Below are 7806 nucleotides of genomic sequence, written 5' to 3'. Positions count from 1 at the left end.
TGCAGAGACGGCCAATTCCTGCAGATTGGAACCCATTCCATTTATTCCCAGTTTAAAAGACAATGCTTTCAATGTTGTTAGGGACTACGTGCATATATTCCCATCATGGGAAGATTATTGTGAAGACAAACACCATTTTCACATCTTCCTGTCCAACTTACGTGTAAGTGCTATTATTCATGGTTATTATTTTCCTGTTTTCTACTGATTGAACACATCAATGATTTACATTACATTGTTATAACTAGGCGAGGGTCAATCTGGATAATCATGACAAGCAAAGCTTGCTTGTGCTTTTCAAGGAAGCATTGCAGCAGTATCGGTGTTACCTGAGGAAATCACACTTTGATGGCAAGTCTATAAACGAATTTCTGGTGAAGTCGCCTGGGCTAAATTTAGAAGACATTGAATGGAAAAACATTTTTATGCACTAGTCTCGTTCCCATGATGAGGTACTGTCTATGAAATCACATGACAATTTGAACTTCTACTTTTCCGCATGTGCCTTACGGATCTTTTTTGCAGGAAATCTGCTCGAAGAAGAATTCCAGTTTGACAAGAACGACAGGATATCGCAAATATGCTGCCCGCTGCTTTGCTCTTGTTAGTACCTGTTGTCCTGTATCACTGTACTTGCATACATACCTGGTTCATTATGTGACAGCAGTATGCATGATAGCTTGCTTATCAATTGTTCGCTCCAAATTATCTCATCTGTATGAATGGTTACATTAGTGTAGAATATATCCAATGCCAATGTTTTTTTAGCTCTGCATTGTTCTTGTAAGTACATGTTGTCTTTTATCAGTGTACTTATAATGACAGGTAGTTGTTCATGTACCATCACTCTGCAGCTTATTTTCCTTTGCCCTCCATTTTCTACACATCAGATCTATATTTACTCTTACCATAAGGTTGGTACTGAAGAAGTTTAGCTGTGCATTACTCTTGGTTCACTACAAGAAATATTTCAACTTGTGACCAGCACTATTGGTCACTAAATGGTCACTGTTTTCAATTTGTGACCTTTTTGTGACCAAAAACATAAGGTCAAAAGCTGGCGGTCATAAACTGACTATAGCGACCTTTCTTCTGGAATGGTCGTAGACGTTTATGACCAAAATACGTCTACTGTGGCGTTTTGGTCACTAGCAACCTCCCCAGGCCACATAGGCATCCAGCGTGGCAATCTGATGTGGCACAAGATTCAGCCCGGTCCAATTCGATTTTCTACATGGGCCTAGCCCAACAATTCGGCCTTTTTAATGTATTTTTTTCCTGCCAGTTACATAGGCCAAGCCCATTTCAGCCTTTTATTTATTTCTGGGCCGGGGCCTTTTAACTTTGTTTGGGCCATTATATTTTGGGGCTGGTCCCATTTGTCATCTTCTCACACATTAGGCCCACTTGATAGAAAATTCAAAATTGCTCAGATTATTCTCATAAGTGGGTCCCACAAGTCAGGTTTCCATTGCACACATTTTCAAATCACATACATAATCAATATTTCAAACGGAACAGTACAAATGTAGTTCATCAAATAACACTAACTAAGTCTATTACAATCTGTACATAGTCTATTACAACCCAAATATGCCTACTATTACAATATAACAATATTTACAGTCTATTACAGTCAAACAAAAGAGACGACTCTTTGCTGAGTAGGGCTATCCGGCTTTGAACTTCAAATTTCATAGACCTCCTGTTCGTCAATTGCAAGCACCATGCACCTTGGTTGGACATGAAGTGCTTGTCCATGGTTGCACCATGCACCTTTGATGAAAGAGTTGCGGCTGATCGCTAAAACCTGTGAATATCAAAAAGATCTATTCAGTACAAAAAGTAAATCACGACAATATGTCAGTAGTAATAAATACAGAATCTGAACAAAAAAACTACTCCCAGTTAGAATTATTTTTGTTTTGGTAAGGTATAAGAGCAGCAGGTAAAGATAACATGAACAGATTGTTTGATCAGATAAGCTATATGATTGTATCAACACATGTGTAATGCATGGTACAGGTCAAATCCATGATATGAGACATAGATAAACCAGTAGTCTAAGATTAAAAATTCTACAGTCTAAATCAGTAACAGTTTAATAGTCTGTAGTCTAAGTTTCCAAGCTTGTCTACTAAAGAAATTGTATCAACTTAACAATTAGTCATGCATAAGTGTTTGACATCAAAAACATACAGAAGTGCATTCTCGAGATTGACAATTAGGATGCATGCTCTGAACATACAGAAGTTCTACAGAGCAGCAGCAATGGCATCATAGCCAGACCAAAACAAAGTCATGTATGTATGTAACAAAATCAGCCAAACTTAATATGCATCATCAGCTTATTAAAAGCAGTGGATAATAGTATAGTTCATCAAATGATATGGGCAGCTAGCCAAGTTTCCTAATGGGAAGAGCTCACAAGAGCAGATAAAGAAATGTATATTTTAAACTAGACTAGATTGTAGGGGAGAAAGGAGACGGGATGTGTGGCGTTACCAAGGTAACACTCCTAATTTTTCTCATGAAAGGATCATGATAGACACAGGCAGCTACCAACAGGAAGAGGAAAATGGAAAATGCAGGCTACATGACCGAGGTTCTACCAACAAGAACCAACCAAATTAACCCAGCAAGTTAGTCAGATGAGGCAAGCAGCCCAGATGCATAAGGGTGGATTGTTCAGTTCACTTTAGTTCAAGCTACGTAGAAGAGAATGTCAGGACAACTGGCTAGGTTCACTTCTTGTGCACCCTACAGTCTGGGGAGTTTGGCTACATGCGTCTGTGTTGTTGAAATTGATGGCTAGGCTGACCTGGCTCGTGTCCTTCAGGCTCGACGACTTGCGCTTCTGCTGCAGCACCAAGAATGACATTGTTAATGTAGTCAAGGTAGCCAGACAGTAGGGTAATTCAGGTTTCGACTAACAGTTGTACTTCCTGTGCTGTGTGTGTACCAGATTAAATTAAATCAGTAAACACTTGAGCTTTTATGGTTGGGTTGGTTGGTGCTTTTACCTTGGTGGAATTGCTGGCGGAGTGCTTCCTTTCGGACTGATGTTTCTGCTCCTTCTCCAGTAAGCACAGTAGCGTCTTGTTGGCTTCATCAACAGCTCTTTTCTCCTCGAATAACTTAACCTTGAATTAAACATGCAAAAGAAACTTCAAACTGTCAAGACTACATTAGTGTTGCATGAAGCAATGTTCACTGAGAGGGCGATAAGTTGCAGGTACAGAACATAGGTGTTGCAAGTACAAGAGTGAGATAACATGTTACCTCCTCTGATTTTTTTTAGGTTGGTCTTGAGTATCTTCTTGTCCCTCTGCGGCACTTGCACTTGTTCAGTAAGGTGCGCGTGAGTAAGATGAATGTTGGAGGACCAGGTTGGTTAAACAGCACTGCACTAGTAATTATACAAAGCAGCCGCCGCAGTGGCATGCAGGAGTATCATGCAAGCAAGCAAAGTGTTCAATGATGGTGATGGAGCTCTACAGTTGATCCAACACCAAATCACCTGATTGAAGGTGATGGAGCTCTACTACAGTTGACAGACCAAAAACAAACAATGTAACAAGACCAACTAGTCAAACTGAATATGCATCAAGTGATTAAAATCCGTGGAAGATATAATTAGTCATCAACTGACACAACTAACTAATTTTCCTTTCCCAATGGCAGAGCACACAAGAGCAGACAGTAAATCATATCCAGAATGTAGCAATCAGTGGATAACAGGAGCCGTCAAGCATGAAATCGACTGATAATATGAGTGAGGAAAGGGATACGGGGTGTGGTGATGTTACTGACGTCGGGGGCATCCCTGAGGCGCTTGCGTAGGTCGTCGCTCTCCCAGGCGAGCTCGTCGCATGACTCCATGGCGCGCTTGAGGTCGCGCTCGTAGAGGCCGCACTCCTTCTCGAGCCTGGCTGGGCGGCGAGCTGGTCGCGCGCGGCCGCCCCGACCTCCTTCTCCTCCACGCAGCGCCAGATCCCCTCTGCATTCATCACCGACTCGTTCTGCACGCACGGCACGGGGCCGTTCCGATCCATCAGGCATTCTGGCGAACAGGTATAGTGCGCGAGTAACCGCCATAGCAGAATGGACGGGGGAGGGGGAAGGGGGGCGGACTGACCCTGAGGAGGTCGATGCATTGGGCGGCGGCATGGAGGTCCTCCTCGAGCGCGAAGACGTGGTCCTGGAGGCAGCCGCGCAGGTCCTACGAGACGGCGAGGTTGAGGCGGAGCGAGCGGTCGGGCACGGGGAGGCAGGGGGCATACTTTGTCTGGCGAAGCACCCCACCCACACCGCCGGCGAGCCACTAGTCCAGCTGGTGGTGGTGCTACATGATGGCTGTGCCCTGGACCGGATCCAGTGCTGCACCTCTAGCCCGCAGATCCAGAGCTCGGTCGCCATGGCTGCACCGCGGGCTAGGGTTTCGGGTGCTTGGGAAAGAAGCAAAAGGTGGGGGGCGCCGGCGGTGGTGGGGTAGAGGAGAGGGTGGGGGTCTCCGGCGGTCTCGGACGAGGTGAGGGGCGCACGCGAGCGGCAGAGGGGCGGGTGGCGCAGGGGAGGGGAGAAAGGAAGGAGAATAGAGCGAGGGGAGAAAGAAAGGAGGCGGCGGGGGGTGGATGGAAAATGTGAAGAGGACTCACGAGATCTAGGGTTTCGGCTTAGGTGAGCTTCGGGTGAGGACAGCCGTTGCATCCGGGAGCATCCGACGGTGATCCATCCACGATCCGCGTGAAACGCCCACGGACCAATCAAAATGCAATACACGCGTACCATGTCATGACCATCTAAATTGGTCACAGTTAACTAAAAAATTGCTCGTAGTTGACTAAAAATTCATTTTCTATTTTTCAAGTGCCCAAAATGAGTTCTGCGATAACGATGCGGCAGAGGGGGGGCCACACCTCGGAGATGCGTGTCGCCTCTTCGGACATGCCACCACACCATCCCGCATGTATGAGGTCCCGGTGCGACGCTCCGGTGGCATTGGTACCCCCCTAGGGCCCCCGTCCCGCCTAACCCTGTAGCGTTTGACCACAGGATCTACCCCTTTGACTTTGCACGGAAGGGCTTTTAGCAGTGGACGTATCCACCCAGTTGTGTTAGGTCAGCCCATAGGAACACTTTGGAGCAACATCTGGGCCAGACACACAGCAAGATCCCCTCCGTGTAGACCCGACGTGTCCGTTTCCCCCCCTCTAGATGCCGGCGGCCGCGCCGTCCGTGAGGGGGGGCACACCCCGGAGACGTGTGCCGCCTCTTCGAACATGCCAGCACACCATCCCGCATGTATGAGGTCCCGGGTGCGATGCTCCGGTGGCATTGGTACCCCCCTAGGGCCCCCGTCCCGCCTAACCCTGTAGTGTTTGACCACGGGATCTACCCCTTTGACTTTGCACGGACGGGCTTTGAGCAGTGGACGTATCCACCCGGTTGTGTTAGGTTAGCCCATAGGAACAATTTGGAGCAACATCCGGGCCAGACCCACGGCAAGATCCCCTCCGTGTAGACCCGACGCGTCCGTTTCCCCCCTCCAGGTGTCGGCGGCGGCGCCGTCCGTGAGGGTTAGATGGGACGGGGTACTGGAGGGGGGGTAGCAATGCCGCCAGGTGTTGCGGTGGGCCCTCCTACGCTTGTGGAAGTGTGATGTTACTCGCAGGCACCCGACACGCGGCTCCGGGGTGTGCACCCCTCACGGTCGTCGCTGCCGCCGTGTCACGGAGGGGAGAAACAGCCACGTTGGGCCGAAAACTATCTATTCCGACGGGCAGAATGCAGTCAATTTTTTTGTGAGAACCAATAAACATGTTTAATATATATGTGTTAGGAAAAATGCACCTTAAAATAATGAAAAAAATATATACCTATGCCGACGGCTTGGCCGTCGGCATAGGCGTACACATGGCATACAGAGATATGCCAACGGCTAAGCCGTCGGCATATACTCACCTTATCCATCCCCTGGGGCGCCCCGTCCAGTCGTTCTCCTCCTCTCTCCCCGACCCCTCGCGCCTCCCAACTGCATCGCCGCTGCCGCGCGCCTAGGCCTCCATCCGCCCACGCCGCCGCCTCCTCACATCCCACGCCGCCGCCGCCGCCGAACCCCGCGCCGCCTTGCCTCCACCCCGGTTCAGCCCCGCCCCGCGCCGCACCGCCGAACCCCGCGCCTCCTCACAACCCGCGGCGCTGCTGCCGCCCAACCCCCCGCTGCCTCGACCCCGCCCCGGCCAGCCCTCTCCAACCCCGCGCCCCGACCGCCCTTGTCTCTCCAACGCCCCGCCGCCCCGACCACACCGCCTCCTCCTCGACCCTGTGCGGCGCCGGCGGCGGTCCCGAGCACGGCTGGCCGTGGCTCTCGCCGGCCCGCGCCCCTGCTGTGTTGGCCGGGCTTCTCCGGCCGGCCCAACCCCGCCCCGGCCCTCCCGTCACCTCCACCGCCGGCCCCTGCCTCCAACACCACCACCGCGACGCCTCTTTGCCCGGTGAGCTAACACTTCTTTTTTTCATTTTTTTTGCATTATTTAGCTACTGTTGGATGTATGAATGGATGCATGGATGGATGTTGGATGTTGTTAGGTTGCTAGATGGATGAATGTTGTATGTGTCTGAGATGGATGGAGGAATCTCGGAAAAACAAATTATTTTGGTGCGGTTAGGTTGCTAGATGGATGAATCTCGGCAAAATGAATTATCATAGTTAAAAAAGCAACTTGAGTCACTTAGTTTATAAAATTGTTAACGAAGATTTTATTTTTAGTTTGTGATGTTGTTAAGTAGCTATGTGAGATGTGCTTCAAATTTGGGATATGATAAGTGGTTATTTCATCATGATGATCTTGCTAAAAAAATTGATGTGTCAATGCTTAATGTGAGGTGATGACCTAAATTGCGATATGATTAGTTCTTCCAAATTTGAAAGTTGACAAAATATGATTTTTCTTTATAGTTTAAAGTGTCAATGCTTAATGTGAGGTGATGACCTAAATTTTTTCCACTCGGTGTAATTAACAGGATTTGTGGTGTTCCATCTTCGTGGAGTTATTGTCGACGTTGGAGGTGTTGGTCCACGATCGTCCCTCTGCTTTGATCGACTACATCGGAGGGTGAGCAACAATTCATGACCTCGTCCACTTTTTTCCATGTCACTAGATTAAATTTTCACATCAAGTCGCGTAACCTAGGTCTCCTGTCCGAAAGGGTTGCATCGATAAATATGCATTCAATTGCATATTTATCACCGCAGCTCTTTCGGATTGTCCAGCGTTTTCCATGGACAGCCCGAGGATGTGTAGATTGGGTATGTTCTCCATGTTCTACCCCATTCCGAGACAGGATTTCGGCGGCGCCTCCCCGTTGTTCTCCGGAGCACATTCTCTCAGCTATTTGCCGAGACGTGTATCTGGAGAACAGCGTGGAGGTGTTGCCGAAATTTTGTCTCGGAACAGGGTAGAATGGAGAACGTACTCAGTCTACACATCCTCGGGTGGGATTAGGACCCATCTTTACCTATTAGAGATGTAGGTGGATTAAACGCGGTAGAAACTGAAAATTTGATGTGATTAATTTAAGTGAATCCTTAATTATGTTGTGTGGGTTGCAAAAAAGCAGAGGATGGCAGATAATCAGTGGATGTACAGTGGTTTTATCTGTCGGAATCGAGTAACATCAGAGTGGATCGCGAAAACCGATGTGTATTTGAAGGAGATATTACGTCGTCCAATGAGAATTATCCCACCATGCCCCTGTGCGAGATGTGCCAGACGTCACCGTAGAAATCAGACGGACATGAGT

At 48.4% G+C, this 7806-nt stretch overlaps 1 pseudogene; it reads right to left on the bottom strand.

Annotated features, from left to right (window-relative positions):
- Window positions 1–1687: 1687 nt before the first annotated feature.
- On the bottom strand, window positions 1688–4419 carry LOC147958138 (uncharacterized; annotated as a pseudogene).
- Window positions 4420–7806: the final 3387 nt, after the last annotated feature.

The sequence above is a fragment of the Triticum urartu genome, chromosome 7A, assembly GCF_056163025.1.
Source record: "Triticum urartu cultivar PI428250 chromosome 7A, HENAU_Tu73, whole genome shotgun sequence".
Taxonomy (NCBI): Eukaryota; Viridiplantae; Streptophyta; class Magnoliopsida; order Poales; family Poaceae; genus Triticum; species Triticum urartu.
The sequence above is the reverse complement of the archived record's forward strand: the minus strand, read 5'-3'. Positions and strand labels throughout refer to the sequence as shown.